Source organism: Notamacropus eugenii, chromosome 5 (genome assembly GCF_028372415.1).
Source record: "Notamacropus eugenii isolate mMacEug1 chromosome 5, mMacEug1.pri_v2, whole genome shotgun sequence".
NCBI lineage: Eukaryota > Metazoa > Chordata > Mammalia > Diprotodontia > Macropodidae > Notamacropus > Notamacropus eugenii.
The window spans coordinates 437,416,779-437,435,272 of NC_092876.1; the positions used below are offsets into that span (position 1 = coordinate 437,416,779).

General features: G+C 35.4%; 1 protein-coding gene across 2 annotated transcripts in view; it reads right to left on the reverse strand.

The window, feature by feature from the left end:
• The window catches only part of SYTL5 (synaptotagmin like 5), a 238,839-nt gene that overhangs the window by 148,066 nt on the left and 72,279 nt on the right, over window positions 1-18,494 (reverse strand). The window contains exon 1 of one of the 2 annotated variants that reach the window (XM_072615178.1): window positions 9,937-10,039. The exons of the other annotated variant lie outside the window; for it this stretch is intronic. The gene's annotated coding sequence lies outside the window, so the exon portion shown is untranslated. Of the gene's footprint in view, window positions 1-9,936; window positions 10,040-18,494 lie in introns of those variants that run through there. 2 annotated transcript variants of the gene reach the window in all.

Genomic DNA, 18,494 nt, shown 5'->3' on the forward strand with positions numbered 1-18,494 from the left:
TAAGTAACGGACTCCATAAAAATTAGAATAAAACAGTGATAAACCAATGACTTGATGAGACAACAAGAAATAGTAGAACAAAATCCAAAATAGACAATACAGTGTATCTACTATGAGAAACAACTGATCTGAGAAACAGTTATAGGAGAAATAATTTAAGAAGTATCAAACTCTATGAAAGCTATGTTTAAAAAAATCCACAAAGGTATGGATACCTTATTTCAAGGAATAGAAAGTAAAAATTTACCAGATCTATCAGCACTAGAGGGCAAAGTAAAAATAGAAAGAATTAACTAAAAAAATCCCCAACAGAAAATGTCATAGTCCAAATCCAAAGATTCCAGGTCAAGAAAAAAGTAGGACAGTTAGAAAGAAAGAATTCAAGTACAGAAGAACTACAGTCAGAATCACATAAGACTTAGCAACAATTATCATAAAGCAGAAGAAATCTTGGAATATGATATTCTAAAAGGTGAAAGGTCAACTAAGAATAACTTACCTTCCAAAACTGCATACTATCCTATGGGGGAAAACCCACTTAATGTTATGGAAGACTTTTAAATATTCTTGATGAAAAGACAAGAGATAAGAAGAAACTTTGGAATGCAAATACCAGAGTCCAGAGAAGCTCAAGAAGGTAAATATGTTTGAGTGATAGGAAAAGAGGGAAAAATGATTAAATGCTAATATATCAGTCAGAAGAAGAAGAGACAATTGTCCTTTGAGAACACTACTCTCTTTACAGATAATAGAATTAAGAAAGACATGCATGGGCCTTGAGAAGCCTAGATCTGAGACTAAGAAAAAGAAAGTAAAGGTTTAACACACACACACACATACACATACACACACACACACACACACACACACACACACACACACACCCTTTGCCTGCAGTAGCATGCATTTCCTTTATAATTTATCCATTTTAAAATCTATTTTTTGATTCCTTATTTTTCAAATGTGCAAAACTATAACCAATCATAACTACTACATGAGCTTTTAAAAATCTTAATTGTGAACATGGGACTGCAATGAAGGGGAAGAGGTAAAGAATGACTGGAATTTGGTACAGAGAGGAGTTAAACACAGCTCCAAATTATCTGTTTAAAATATCTAGCTTTGTTTGATTTTTTAATCCTAGCTTAGGGGCTTTCAGCTAAACTGTAATAAATAAATTCTAACCTTTTGAACATTAATACATTTTGATTAATTTCTCAAAACCAAAAATAAAACTAGAGCTGTGGTTCCCCTCTTGTTTTCTGGCTAAAATCATAAGCCAGGTAGCTCAGCTGTTCTGAAGAGGAAGAGGGTATACATGAGTCATGTTCTCTCCCCCCATTGTATGCCCAGTGAGACAGGGCAGCAACTGGGAAGTAGATCCAATGAGAACAGAAAGATGAGGTCTGGGACAAGGAATTATGCCCAGTAAAATCAAAAGGCAGTTAAGGCCAGCAAAGAAGCACATACTTTTCCCTCTCATTTTTCTTCTCTACCTTAAGTTTCCAAACCTTGCCAGATAGTAGCACCTGCTGATTATATATAATTTAAAATTTATGTACCAGAGATTTATAGTTTCATATAAAATTCTATATATCATACTTTGTAGATTGTCCCTGTATTTTTATATTCATAATTTTTAAGATACCATGAAAGAGTACCTAATATACCTAATAAACATTTTCTCTGTTTTATTGGCAACCACAAAATGTCCATAGATCTAGAGAAAGGTCTGCAACACATTGAGTAGACCATCTGTTGAGCATTTACATGGATAGAAACTATACTGAATGAAAAGGCATGGATGCATTGGGATATCCAGTTTCATAAGAACTACCTACAATGATAAGATCACAGATCTACTGAAATCTGAAAGTAAGTACATAAATGAGCCCTTTCCCCTCAAGTTGCTGAACTGTTTTCACCAAGATTTTTAAAAAATAATGTACATTTTGATTTCTCTTCCCTAATATACTGACTAAAAACTCAAGCTTTAACTTTCCCCACATACAAAAAAACTATGTGTGATATGGCCGAAAAATTACACTCTTTTGTTTTGGTAAATGGAGATGTTTTAGTCCCCTAAAGGTGGAACTGTGATTGCTTGTGTAATGTTACCAACTTTTGTGGTAGAGCATTATAGGTATTGAGGGAATGTGCAGAGACAAAGATGGGAAAAATTATAACTTTTTGCAGATCATATAATGCTCTACTTAGAAAACCCTAGAGATTCAACAAAAACTAGTTGAAACAATTACTTTATCAGTGTAGCAGGACATAAACAAACCTATATAAATTGAGAGCTTTTTTCTATACTATCAATTAAACAATGGTTCAACAAATTATCATATATGAATGTAACAGAGTATTGTGGATTCACCAAAAGAAAAGAAAAACCAGTGGATTCAGAGAAACCTGGGAAGATTCGAATGAAGTGAACAGAACCAGAAGAATGAGTATAATTTTGCTTTTAAAAACTTAGATTTAAAAACTCTGATTAATGTAATGACCAACCATGACTCCAGAGGATCATTGATAAAGCATGCTAACCAACTACTGACAGAGAAGTGATGAACTCAATGTACCAAATGAGATATATTTTCATATATGGTCAATGTGTAGATCTATTTTGTTCCATTATGCTTATATGTTACAAAGGAGATTTTTAAAAAATGTGTAAGGGAGGAGGGAGAGACTGTGACAGGAGGAGGAGTGATATCAAAACAAGAAGAAAAATTTTTTAAAGGAGTCACTGAAGCTTTTTTATTATTATTTTCATGCCTAGAAGAGAATAGAAAGAAGTTTAGAGAGATGCACAAGTGGGATGGCAATGAAACTAATACACTGAACTTATCACATACTTAACAGGCTGTAATAGTCACAATTTCATATACAATCCTTTTTTTCTGTTCTTTGATATGAAAATATTAATATTTGTTGCTTTTCATCAAGTTCAGTAAAATAAAAAAGAAAATTTATTTTTTACAAATTTCTTAGGTGTTGCCATAATTCCTGTAATGTTTTTCTACTTCAGTGTTAAAATTAAAAAGTCCCCAAAATCTATGCACATAAGCCACAAAAATATAAATGAATTAAATATGGTATTAACATAGGAATATAGTACTTCCAGAAATTTTGCTAAGAAGATTAATTAAAATTATCTTCAATAAGTCTACTGTTTCAATAGACCTGCCTCTGTTGAATTCAGTTTTAACAATAGTTATAAATGGTATTCTGACTACTTGTCTCTTAATAGAATTTTTCAAGGTTCAACAAGTCAGAGTCTAATCTTTTTCTTCCATTATAAAGAAAATAAGTAAAGAACATTAAATAGACGGTCATGCCTGGAAAAGATAAGCACTAAAAGGAGAAGAAAATAAGAATGGGCATATGAAAAAAAGGAAAAAATGGCAATTGAAAATGTCAATCATATAAAACAATGGCAACTCATTAAACTCATGCGTCTGCCAGTACATAGGGAGATATCAGCACTACCTGAAGCCTCACCCCAACGTGGCTACATATTTACATTGATATATGGTAGGGAGAAAGGTGGGCAGAAAAAGGTGTTTTGAGTTTTTATCAGTGCTGAAGCATGTAATCTGGATCCTAAAAGAAAAGCTTCTTCTTGTATAACACTATTGGATGTTCACACTAGAGAGCACCCGCTGATTGAGTTCGGGGATAACTACAGAACACAGAGTTCCAACAGAAGACCCAATCTCAGGATGCAGGGGATTCTCTAGGGCAGAAAAGAAGGCAGCGCTAGACAGAATGCCAGTGTTATTACGCTGGGAATTCTTGAAATGGATGCCTAGATCCTTCCTTGGATCCTTCTTCCCTCTTGACTGTTACAGAACTTGGATGTCATAGGACCCTCCTCCCCTCTCTTCCAACATCTCTACAGTCTAATTCACAGATTATTGCTCTATCCATGTCACTTCCTCCTTATCCAAATCTGTTTTTGATCATGGTTATCTATTGTTTCCCCCGCTGCTCCAGTCCGTATTATTCTAGATGGGTAGGGTCCTAGATGGAAACCACAGAACCCCCATGTTCATACATAATTGAATGGGAACTTCCTAGGCCATGGCCATATCAGTTAACATTGTGAAATGAGAAGAGTAGATAGGGACTAGGTCATTGTTCTTAAATCAGCCGCTTTAGAAATTCTAGTTGTGTTTGGTGATCTACCCTGACTCTCTTTTCCTCTTATTCTGTATCAAGATAGATGAGTAGCTGAAGCATGTTATTGTGGTTTTAATTCGATGTTTATTCCAATGAATCACTGCCCTGGTCTAAATTTATAACTGGTTATTTAATAAAATAAACAGCTATTAAACAAACAAACAAACAAAAAGAACCGTTAAAGACTTGTTAAGAAGACACTGGAAAATTACATTAATATCTAACTAGTATATGGAGTAGGAAACTTGAATACCATATTACCAAATTGCCTAATTAAATATCTTTTTTGCCAAAAATAAAATGGAATCTGGAACACAAAAACATATGAGAAATTCTTGTTACATTTAATCAACAATTGAAAATGAAAGTCAAAAAGTTAAAGCAATACGAAAAGTCCAGTCAGTGCAAAGAATAAAATAAACAATTTAGTATTAATCAAGAACTATATTATAAAGATTGAGGAGTAAATAAATTAGAGGAGAAAGGGAGAAGGTGGGAGGGAGAAGGGAGGGAAGGGAGGACAGAGAGAGAGAGAGAGAGAGAGAGAGAGAGAGAGAGAGAGAGAAGAGAAGGAGAGGGAAAGAGAAAGAAGGAAGATACATAAAATTAAACATTTCTGTTCATTTTGCTGTCAAAAAAAGTCTAACATTATTAAAGCACAAATAGGATCAAAAACAAAACAGAAACCTTACATATAATTAATATAAATTGATTTACATCAAAGGATTAAATCAAGGGAAGTGGCTAAAACTCTACTTTCTGTGAAAAGCTAGAAATAGTAAGTCCTGATAAGAACCATGATTCCTTGCTTAAGGTTTGGCAGCAGTGCAAGGCATTTTATCAGGTACATCTATGAAGCAAGTCTAATAAGATCTTTCTTAAAAGAAAAAAACATTTATAAAAGATGAGAACATCAGTGACTTCTACAAATATAGGCTCATGCTACGTTCATATACTTTATACAAAACATTTAGATGAAAAAGAAATCCATTGGCTGAGGGGTGAAGAAAGCACGCCCAAGTTCCATGGACATAAAAAAGGAAGTCATTCTTGATTCAATAAGTTTTTTTTAATATTTGAAAGGGCCATAACATTGACAATACCTTTACTGATTTTTGCAAGGTCTTTTACTCACTTCCACACTTACAGCTAAGACTAATACTTTGTTACAATTCAGTTGTTTTCAGTCATGTCCCACCTTTATGGCCTCATTTGTAACTTTCTTGGCAAAGATACTGGAATGGTTTCCCATTTTCTTCTCCAGCTCATTTTACAGATGAAAAAACCAAAGGCAAAGAGGGGTAAGTGACTTGTCCAGGATCACACAGTTACTAAGTGTCTGAGGCTGGATTTGAACTCAGGAAGATGAGTCTTTCTTACTCCAGGCTCAACACTCTATCTTTTGTGCCACCTGACTGCCCTGAGACAGGTACCAAAAATGTACAAAACACTTCCAGATGCAGTGAGAAGTATTTGATGTCCATGTGGAAAAACTTTTCTTTATTTAAAACATGACACTAATGCAGTGAAAATAAAATTGTTTGAAATCATATACAGCATCTTCTAAGGAGAAAGTTTAAACTCACTATGGTTCTTCCTAGAATTAAATAGTTTATTATCATTTTGACCAGAACTGAGTAAGGCTTTCTTTCTCTCTGTTTAAAATATATTTAATATTTCATTTTCCCCAAATTACATGTAAAAACCATTTTTACCATTGATTTTATAAATTTGGTGTTCCAACTTCTCTCCTGAGTATGGCTCTCAAGATAAAGGAGTCATGCAAAAACTTCATATTAATTATCGAAAATGCATAGATAGCATCAACTTATATGGTTCCACCGAAAAGCACCTTAAACAGCTACTTCATTTTGTGGAAACTCCAATGATATAAAATATCATTTGAATAACGAATATAAAATTGTTAATGTCCACCAAAGAATAATGAGGACTGAAGATCTGAGCTTCAATCCAGAGGTCAAGTGGTCATTTTATTTACTTGTACAATAGTTGACAGGACCAATCATAGAAAAATAATTTCTCAGACTGATTCCATCTGAACCTCACAAAAAAGTAATAGCAGTTATTATTCTTGGAGGCACTTCTATAGTGCTTTAAGTCTTAGAAAATGCCTTATATCCTTAAAAAAAAACTCCCAACAGGTCAGGGAGGTACATGCTATTATCATTCCCATTTTTACAAATGAGGAAACGAGTTAAGAGAGAATAAGTGATCCACCAACATCACAATGGTAGCCATATTCAACACCATGGCTTGTTTTGACTTTAAGACCAGCACACTATCCTCAATGTCTCACTTCTTCCTAGATTACTATATGTTATAGATTATTTGTTAATTATTAATATATACCAACAAAACATAGAAAGATACAATTATGCAGTAGGGAAACAGAACTCATGCCGAAAAAAATTGTCAACTGCTCATTTCACATCTGGTCCCTGAAACTTGCTAATATTACATTTTTCTTTTTCATCCAAATTCATGGGAACAGTTATAAAACTGATTTCAACAAATATCCTAAATATGTATCCGGATCATGAAAAGGCAGAAAATGTTCTGACTAATTTTAGTCTAAGTAATCAGGAAACTTCATCAAAACTGAATAAATGAATGGTTGAATAATACAAGGCTAACAGAGAGTGTTAGGTAAGCATGAAGTGTACTACGTACAGCATCACAGAGGGCAGGGGTCTCAAAAGAAAATTATTTGCCTAACATTACTTCTCCTTACCCAGTTTTCATCTTTATTTTGATTCTGATAGTAGATGGCCAGGATTAAATGCAGACATGGAAATTTGCTGACCTTTCTTTCAGAATTTCAGGGAGATGATCTCTGTGGTTCTGTCAAAAGCCCGTTCATAAGGAGATCAGTATTTATAGATTGTGTGTGAATGTGAGTATGAATGTGAGTATGTGCACATGCACGCATGCAGGTCTATGTGTCATAGAATCACAGAATCTTAAAGTTGGACAAGACTTCAGAGGTCATGTAATTCAGCACACCTGAATAAGGATCTCCTCTACAATATTTTTATAAAATGACCACTGAGCTAGTTTGAAGACCTCAAGTGTGGAAGACTCAAAGATGTGCTGGTAAATGTTTAGCAAATGGCTCTCCAGAAAAAAAATTTTATATATATATATATGTATATATACACAATACATTTAAAAATTTATAAATAGATTATTAATATTCTACCACTTTCCTAAGAGAGATGGTTTAATTTTCAGTGCGAGCATTTTCCTCTTGGAAATTGGCAAACCTATGATTTGCAGTATTTACCAGTTTCTAGGGTGAAAACATTCCCACTGAAAATTAAACCATCTCTTTTGAGATAGTTAGAGCTAGTTCCAGCACACTGGAGAGAACCCACTGCTCCCTAAACCCAGATGTACATTCTAAGGAAGCTCTAATTGTTAGCAAACTTTTCTTTGCTTTATCTCAATTTCCCTCTGAAAACTGTTCCCTTTAGGAAGATTTATGGGAATCCTTGGCCTATATAATTGAAGGTGTGAGTGGGTTTTGAGTTGTATCATTAGATCAAGTGTCACACTCTACCTTCTGAAGTACTGAGGGTTTCATTACCAAATAATTTCCAAATTTTTTTGCTATTTGGTTGATTAATCATGGTTGACCCTTTATGACCTTATTTGGGGTTTTCTTGGCAAAAATACTGGAGTGATTTGCCTGTTTCCTTATCCAACCCATTTTACAGATGAGGAAATTGAGACAAACAGGGTTAAGTAACTTGCCCAGGAGCACATACTGGTAAGTGTCTGAGGGTAGACTTGAACTCAAGTCTTCCTGAATCTAAGGCTGGGACCCTATTGACGGTGCCACTTAACTGCCCAATTTCCAAATTACTAATTTCAAGTGAACTCTTTATGCATACAAGTACTAATCAAAGTTTTAAAAATATATTGCCTTTCACTTAAGCAAAGAATTGTGTAGATACTGTAATAGTTTGAAATGACAGAAGCTGCTTCTTTTTATAAATTCAATTTGCATCTCATTCTCTAAATGCAAAAAGCCCAATAGAAAATAGACTCAGAGAAGCGTTACGAAGCTGGACCTAATATGGATCTAACATAGACTGAATGTCATCTGAGAACCAGTCTGCCTAAGTTTGGAGAGGCTAATCATTTACAAGATGATGAAAACCATACCATGATTTTCTGGAGAGGAGGGGGACACAACAGCTCACAAAATCATGTGTTAGTGGTAGGACATAAATGAAAAGCAATGAAGTCACTGATCCTTCAAGTTTTGAAGAAAGAATTATTACCTATTGCTTAAGATCATTTGACTTTGGATTAATTTTAATAGAATAAATAGGAAGTATTCAATATAATGTCCCTAGGGCATATTCCCAAGCTTCTTTACCTTATCTCTAACAGAACATAAGTACTTTGAAGGCAGGAATTTGTTTTTCTCTGTATCCAGAGTCTGGCATTGTACCTTTTAAATGGTAGGCATTCAGTAAATGCTTTATTAGAGAGATAAAAATAAAAAATAATAATGACTTTTCTGTGTCACTATAATTTACAAAATATTTTTCATATACCTTCTCATTTGATAATCATAATAACACTGTGAAATGAATGCCTCAGGTAATATTACTCTGGTTTTAAAAACAAGAAAACTGAAGCATAGAGAGGTGAAGTGATTTACTTCCTGGTGTATTATTTTTGTTCTTTTAATATATAAGGTGATTTGAGGGATTCCACTTCTCTGAACATTTAATCATAATAGTACTTGAAATATGCCTTGATGGGAAAAATGAATTTCCATGTAGAAATGTATGAGTTTCCATTCAGTCATTTAAATATTTTGAGGAAAACGCAGTCAACATAGTTTGAAACTATGTACTAGGAAACTGGTGGGATCTTTCTTCCTTTCAAAGAAGTAAATATGGTATTAAAAAGTAACAGAATGTGGCTCACCATAAGAGAAACTGATGCTTCTTAAGAGTGTATAGTCTCAAGTATCTTTGAGTCTGGACTCCCTGCTGTGTTGAAAATTTCATATTCATTGTGGAATTATTCTAGGGCTCTGAATTTTAACAATCTTTCCTATGAATGGCTCTACAAGTATGAAAAAGACTTAATGGGGTGTAAAAGACCCCATGATTTTCAATCAAATTGTTGAATTGTTTGATTAAATCAAAGAGGTACTGAATAAGAGTAAAATATGTCAGTGACAGAAAGAGAAGTCCTTTAAGTTTGAACTTCTTTTCATGTCCCTAGGTTATACATTTAGGATACAGACAGTGCCCATTCAATGAATCCATTTGTCTCACAATCTATATAACATTTTGACACCCACCATGGTAACAAATTAGGTAATTTAGTGTTCTAAATAAATTCAATGTCACCATCTCTTAGCCATCACTTAGCACTATTTCAATAATTAGACTGTTTTTTAAGGAATTCTGACAGAAAAGAAAAGAAGCAAGGAAGGGAGAGAAAGAAAAAGAAAGGGAGAAAGGAAATGGAAGGAGAGAAAAAGGAAGAGAGAGACAGACAGAAAGAGAAGGAAAGAGAGAGAAAAAAGAAAAGAAAGAAAGAGAAAGGAAAGGAAAGAAAGAAAAAGAAAGTCTACACGTACAAAGAGAAGATATTACAAAAATGCGAGGTGGTTCCTGATACCCCCGACGCCTAACAAATAACTAACAGAATAATAAAAGAAGCCGTCACTTTCTCTATCCTGCATTACACCGTCCTTACCTTATTCAGAAAGCTAGAATTGGGAGATTTATCTCCTCTCCTGTTCTTGTAGACCAAGGATATCAAATGCTGAACTGCATTGAACCCAACAGAGCAGGAGAAACAGGAACTTGAAAAACCAGCCCCTTTCCTTCCCACAATCTATTTACACACCACACACACACACCCAGTGCCACAAAGCAATGTTTGTTTGTGGTGGACAGTGAGCCTGGGAGCAAGCAGTTTCTCTAGAACTTTGTTTTCAACAGGTGACTCAAAGGGAATGCCTCTGTCTTTTAGCAGATCAAAGGTAAATTTAGATTTCTCTCTTCTAAGGCACATTTGGGGAAATTGTTTAAATGAAATAATTACCCAGAAAAGGGTTTCAGAAGAGGTTTTTGTCTTTTATTGCTACAATTCGCCTCCCCAAAACGCTCCGTTGTTGAGCTACTAGGGAAAAAGTTTCACAAATGTCTCTCTTGGGTTTGGGGAGGTAAAATACTCAGCCTTGACTCTGAGCTAAGATGTAAATGACAAGTAAGATTTTTTTGTCCTCTCTTAAACATGTCCTTGTGTCAGACGGTCATGCATTTCTGGAATTCACATGATCAGGTATTCAGAACAATGAGGTAATTTATGCCATATGGTAACTTGGGAAAAGTTCATATCAGAGAATGACTTACAAACTGAGGGGGAAGAAGTTGGAAGGATGCCAGAAGCCCCAAGGGAATATCGAGCTTTTAGATATTATATTGATTGGCACCAGATCCTTTTAGGGTTCAGGAAAGGAACTGATAAGTGGTCAAACACTACGTGTGCATAGGTATTGCCCAAAGGAAACAATATAATCTATCAAAAGTTGCATGAAAAAATGTTCCAAATCACTAATAGAGAAATGAGAATTAAAACAAACTTGAAGGTTGCACCTCATTCCGGTCAGATTGACAAAAATGTCCAAAAAAAAGGAAAATGATAATTGTTAAAACAGGGCAGGACCACAGGAACATATTAATGAACTGTTGGTGGAACTGTAATTCATTCAGTCATTCTGGGAAGCTATTTGGTATTATGCCTCCAACATCACTAAACTGTACATACCCTCTGATACAGGAATACAGCTGGTAGGTCCACCTCTGTCCCTCCCTCATTGAATTATTCAAATAAAGGGGATCATATATAAAGAAATATTTATGGTAGCTCTTTTTTTTTACAGCAAAGAACTGGAAACTTAGGGAGATGCTAACCAATTAGGGAGTAGTTGAACAAATTATGGTATATGAACATAATGGAATATTATTGTGCTATAAGAAATGACCAAAGGGACAGTGTTAGAAAAGTCAAGAAACACTTATATGATCTGACGCAGAGTGAAGTAATTAGAGCTGGAAAAGAAATTATATGGTAGCAATGCCATGAAGAAAAAAACTGAAAGATTTATGAGCTCTGATCAGTATAATAACCAAAAATGATTCCAGTGATGGAAGCATGCTACCTGACAATAAAATATATAGAATCAAGATGCAGAATTAGGTAGGCATTAGAGAGCTAACCAATGTGGGAATTTATTTTGCTTGAAAATACATACATACATATACACACACACACATACACACACATATATATTACATATTATATATATATACGCTTTAGGGGTTTTGTTTTTTTTCTTTTTCAATTTGTAGGGTAGGTGTTATGGGAAAGAAGGAAGCTAGCAATAATTGTTTAAAAAAAGGAAAAATAAAATTTAAAAAGAGGGTCATTGACACATTTAAAAAATGAAAAGAAGAGAATAGAAGAAAGGCCAAAAACAACGAGAGATAAGCAGGACAACTTCGAAAGTTACAAGTTGAATTTGTAATATATTTTAAAGGAAAAGCAAGCTACATATAACAGATTCACCTTTTCTGTTCTATGTTACATACGTAAATGCTGGTTTTATTTCATGTTTGTTTAGCTAAGAATAAAAACGATGTTGTTGTTTTTCCAGAGAGAAAGGAACTATTTTTCACACCCACCACAAGGACTTACTCATGTAAAAGAGTTGACACAGGATATGCGTTCATGTCTTATAGCGCCCCCTGTGCCCTCGACATGCTCAATTTCAGAATGGGCGGCAGGTTTGTCCAGACAGAAGAACCATTTTCCAATCTAGGCAAAGGTTTATGCAGAGTGTGGCCCATTTTTTTTTTTTTTGGTTTCTCTATTACCATTCCGCCAGAACAGAAATTTCCTATTCTGCAGTCAAAGGGCACATAAGGGGTTCATTAATAGACTTTTCAGGGAGTCTGTGAACTTGAACAGGAAAAAAATTACATCTTTATTTCAGCGTAATTTGTTTCCTTTGTATCGTGTATTTTATTTCATGTACTTAAAAATATTAAACAAGAAGAGAGGGCAATGACATAAGAATCCTAGCAGCTAGTGTTTATATGGTGCTTGACCATTTATTATCTTCTTTGATTCTCACAATGACCCTATGAAATAGGTTCTATTATTATCTCCATTCTGTTGAAGAGGAAAACAGGCTGACACACATTAACTGACTTGCCTAGGGTTAGACAGCCAGAAAGTGTATGGTGGTGGATTTGAATTCAGGTCCTTCTGACTCCAAGACTAGTACTCTATGCATTGTGCCATCTGGCTGTTCAAAAAGAAAAAGGTTAAGAACTGGGTTATTCAAGACCACTTAAGTCTTCCTAAGACCCCCCATCTTGAGCCAAATGTTGCTGCTGCTGACATTCTGTCAGGCCTATGTCTGGCATGTACGACAAATCTTAGGCTTATGAGAGATGAGTTCCTTCCCTCTTTTGTTTTGGATAGCCAGCAGGATAAATATATAAGTCAGTAAATTCTACTGATAGGATACAAGCATGGAGAACATAACAGGATAAAAAGTACCATGAAGGAAGGATCATTCTAATTATCCTCCACTGGATGCCTTCCAGATTGTCAAATCCTTCCTAAAACACTGCGCTGAGAAATGAACACCCAAGATGTCTGGGCAGGCCAGAGTACAATGAGACAATTATCTCTCATGAACTAGACACAAAGCCTTTCTTGACGAAACCTAAGATCATAATTAGCTTTGGGGGTGCCATTCCCCGTATCATTAGGACATTTTGAACTTGCAGTCTACTAAAACATAGATATCTGTTTCAAACAGATGGCTGTCTTGAGAAGCTACTGTTGTTATCTTTTCCTTGTGAAGTTGATATTTTGAACTCAAATATGACACTTTGTTTTTTATTTATATTTTTATTAGGTTTGGCCATCATTTTAACCTGTTAAAATCTTTTTGGGTTCCAAATCTGTTAATCAATTAACCAATATTTTTTAATTGTTTTCTATACACTAGGTGCTGAGGATTTGAAGTTAAATAGTACTTGGTGTGGGTAACTGAAGTGTGAGTAGAGAAAAGAGGACAAATTCAAGAAATGCTGAGGAGGTCAAAGCATTGTGTGTGTGTGTGTGTGTGTGTGTGTGTGTGTGTGTGTGTGTTCATCCTTCGTTGTCAAAGAAGACCATGCCATCAGAGAAATGATGACATGATTTGCACTTCACTTTGTTTTGAGTGAGGGAGAGCTGTGCAGGTCACCAGCCTCACTTCTCCTCCAGATGCATCTGAATCCAATGTGACCAGATATTCATCAGGATGACTGGAGATGACCCAGGATGAGGCAGTTGGGGTTAGGTGACTTGTCCAAGGTCACACAGCTAGTGAGTGTCAAGTGTCTGAGGTGAGATTTGAACTCAGGTCCTCCTGACTCCTGCACTGGTGCTCTATCCACTGAACCACCTAGCTGCCACTAGGTCAAAGCAATAACACTTAGCAAATGACTGGGTAATGGGATAAGGCTATAAGTGGATGGCAGAATGTTATGTGGTGGCTAATATAGAAATATGTTTGCATGACTCCATATATATAATGGGTATCAATGTTTGCCTTTTCAGTGGGTGTAGGAGGGAGTGGAGGGAATGAGAGAATTTGCAACTCAAAATTTTAAAAGGAATGTTAAAAATATAAAAGGGAATAAAAGGGCAATTTTTTTAAAGAAAGGATAAGTAAACAATTGCAGGGCAGATGGAAAGATGTCTGTGTTGGCAAGGCCTTGGTCTTTTGGTGGGATGACTAGATGCCATGGAGCTTGGTCTGAAGTTTGACTTGACCTGTAATCAATTACCAGGGCAGCTCTGCCTCAGCACAAGCCGAATGGGTTAGCTCACTCTGAATTGGGGGATCTCAGGAAATCCAAAGAGTAATTTCTCCAACGTATCACTCAAGACATCTGCTATCTCTTCCAGCATTTGTGTCATTTATGAATTCAATAAGTATCTATAGTTTCATTGATGTCATGGACAAAAATCTTCACTAAAATAGGTCTAAGGAAAGATCCCTGAAGTAGAGACTTCTCTACAAGTTGCTTGCTACCCATTGCTGACTACTTTTGTTTATAGGCTTTCAACAAGTTCTGAATATACCTAGCTTTATCATTAGAACCATATTTCTCCATCTTGTCTACAAACAAATACGATGGACTTTATTGATTGTTTCGCTGAAATTTTGGCCAACTAACATTTAGCATCACTTTGATTTAAGAATTTAGAAATCTTTTCCAAAAAGGTTATTAGTCTGGGAAGATCCATTCTGGGTGGTTCAGTGTATAAAATACCAGGCTGGAGTCAGTCATCCTTCTGATTCCAAATGCAGCTTCAAGTGCTTACTAGCTATATGACTCTGGATAAGTCACTTAACCCTGTTCACCCCAGTTCTTCATCTGTAAAATGAGTTGGAAAAGCAAATGGGAAACCACTCCAGTATCTTTGTCAAGAAAACCCCAAATGGGGTCACAAAGAGTAGGACATGACTGAAAAATGACTGAAAAACAAAAATTAGCTGTTCTTGAAGGGATCAAAACTTTCCTTGCTCGATATTTACAGGCTATCCCCTTAATATGTGCTAGAATTTTTCTAGTAATAATCTGGAAATATACATTCTTCATCTACTTGGTTTTTCCTTTGTAGATGGCTAGGTCAAATGATTGTCAGCGATTGTAGATCACATTTGGGTGACTTTGCAATTTTCTTGTACAACCAGTACAATGTTTTCCACAAACAAAAGCATGATGGCTTGGTCACATGTCAAGAGTACAAGCTTACCAGCTGTTTCTACATTCCATTCTCTTCCCTTTTCTGAATGTCCTGGCATTTGTCTTTCTCTCGTTTCACTGCACCTTTCCAATTCTTCATGATCTTTTAAACATGCATGATCATCTTTGCAATTATATCACTTAGTTTTATCAGCACGTGTGGATATGTGGTATGAACTCAGCAAAGCCAATTTGGAACTCTCTTCTAACCTCCTTACTTATCTTGGGTTTCAATTCCTTAAAAGTATCTTTGGCAGAGATACTGAAGTGGTTTGCTATTTCCTTTTCCAGCTCATTTTACCAGATGAGGAAACTGAGGGAAAAAGAATTAAGTGACTACACACAGCTCCCTATCCTTTTTAGTTCAAAGATCATTCTCCTTAGCAGAGGAGGAAAAAAGTAAAATATATATTTCTTTCAGTGATTTGTGAACGAGATCTCATCCTGCTTTTATCTTCCTTTTTTTAACAATAGCTCAAAACAAAACCTTCACTTAAATATTCATTAACAGCTCATTCATTTTGAAATGTAGTGTCCCAGACACTATCATTATACAGCTCTTCTACTCTTCTATATGTGTCTTTGCAAAAAGTTGGATAAATATTTTTATCTTTAGGAAGATTTTCTTGAGAATGATTCAGCTTTGCACCTTCAGAATCTCCTTCTTGAGAGTTTCTTATCCCTCTTCAGCTGACTTTCCCTATTGAATTTTAATCCACAGGGATACTAACAGTTCTCTGAGCCTGCTGAAATCTAATCTTCTCTGGTAAGTTAAGATACAGGTGAAACAATGGGAGGTTTTCTTCTGCTCTCTCACAAATCCTAAAATGGAGTGGTCGATTCCCAACTAAAGTGCTATATTTTCTGTGTGAGTTGCTGATTCACCTTTGATGGTTAGAATCCAATCAAGAATTAGTAGCAGTTCCCTTCCTTGCTTTTTACATCTTCTAAAAATTAAATTATCATTGAGGTAAGCTGAAAATTTATTAGCTTTAGCAGAAAGTATTCTGTGAAGTCTCCCATGATAATGATGACAACAACTACCTACTACTACTTAATTGTTTCAGTCATCTCTGACTCTTTGTGACTTCATTTGGGGTTTTCTTGGCAAGGATACTGAAGTGGTTTGTCATTTCCTTCTCCAGCTCATTTTGCAGACTGAAGCAAGTAGGGTTAAATGACTTGCCCAGGGTCACACAGCTAGTAAGTGTCTGAGGCTAGATTAGAACTCAGGAAGATGAGTCTCCTTAACTCCAAGATCAGCATTCTATGTACTGAGCCACCTAGCTGTGTCCTCCTCCTCCCGCCTACCACTACCACTACCACTACCACTACCTCTACCTCTACCACTACCACTACTACTACCACTACCACTACCACTACTACTACCACTACTACTACTACTACTACTACTATAGATTTCAAGGTTTGCAAAACAACACTACAGAGTTGGTGCCATTATTATACCTATTTTGCAGGTGAGGAAACTGAGGCTGACAGATTGCCTGACTTGCCTAAAGTCATACATCTGATAACTTCAGGAGGCAGAATTTGAATTCAGATCTTCTTCACTCCAAGTCTATTACTCTATCCATGCTATGACCTAGCTGACTTACAAGATCACACTAACTTTGTGATTTTTTTTTTCCCAAACATCTTTTTTTTTTTAATCCAAATGTTACATAGTATATGCCAGGATTTTTCTCCATTGATCTTCACCCAAATACTTCCTGGTATATAATAAGCACTTAATGCATACTTTATATTTAGCTAAGATTTCTCTTCCTGGGTTCTTGGATTTATTAGCATACATATACCTTAATATACCCTACTACCAGAACCTACTTCTTATTCCTATTTTTAATAAGGTGTACCTTTGCCAAGCAATATTCCAGTGTGAATTCCAGCCCACTAGCATCAGTTATACTTGTGAGGTTCAATACGACTCTTTGCCTTAAGATCCCTAGCTTTGCTTGTGACCTCCCTGTTTTATGCATTTTCATAGAGACGTATGAAGTCACAGACTTCATTATTGGCTATTTCCTCAAATTTTGTCTGGTATATATTATCCAGTAATATTTATTATTTTACAGAGATTCTTCTTCCTATCTTGTAGTGGCTACTTTCTAATGCATCTAGTTTGGTAGGTATGAAAAATACAGGTTAGCATGGTGTGGTAGGTAAGAAAAGGCAGATAGGGAAATTTTTTTTTAGAGAAACTGGAGCTAGCACAAGGTTTAATTCTGTAAAAATATTGTTGATATATACTTTTAGAGAAACTGCAGCTAGCACAAAGTATTACATTTTTATATATCAGCTATAAGCAGTATAGCAGCTGTCTACCTGATGATTCTCTATGGCCCCTTGGCACCCTCCCTCCCAACCCTAACCATAGCAGCACATCCCCTCCCTAGCTCACAGCACACCCTCTTCAACCACAGTCACTAAAAGGTTGCTGACTTAATTATGAAATAAAATATGTCAACAATCTTGGTGCATAGTCTATAAAAACAAAAGAAATGTCACTGCCACTAAGAAGGAAATTGATCCCAAAATCAAATTGAAAAAACCACATGAGATAAACTTTGACATTATTAAGTAATGGAAAACCAAACATTTTTTTACTATGGAATTTTTAAAAATGTTAACAATTGATGACCCCTGGCTGTTTGGTTTGATGTTTGACTTTTTTGATTCAATTATTTTTTTTTCTAAATTGATATTTAAAATGCCAAATAAATAAATCAGGAAGTGGTAATGTGGGTTCTAGACTGCTAAAAGTCTTGCTTGAGTGCTCTGAGAGACTTGATTGAATGATTGCACATTTAATGAGTAATTTCCAGCCAGTCAATATAAATGTAGATACATATCTCCCAGAATAATCATGGCTCTTTGGAAGAAGTCCTAAAGAAATCTAAAGAAGCAAATATTAGTGAAGTAAAATAATCATCCCTCAAACTCATACATTATAAGTGGATTGGTGATCTCATAGACAAGAATATCCTCTTCTACACTATAGTTGGCAAATGATAACTGAATGGTAGGTGCAGCTACCAGATTGGCTAAAAGGACAGAAAAGGAAAGTGACAAATGTTGAGGGGATGTGGAAAAATTGGGACACTAATTCATAGTTGGTGGAATTGTGAACTGATCCAATCATTTTGGAGAACAATCTGGAATTATGCCCAGAACTATAACCTTTGACCCAGCAATACCACCATTATGATATCTATTTCCAAAGGTGATTAGAGAAAAAGAAAAAGAACTTCTATGTTCTAAAATGTTTATAGTAGCTTTCTTTGTGGTAGCAAAGACCTGGAAGTTACAAGGCTGCCCATGAATTAGGGAATGGCTGGACAAATTGCGGTACATGATTGTGATGGAATACTACCGTGCTATAAGAAATGATGATCTCAATGATCTTAGAAAAAT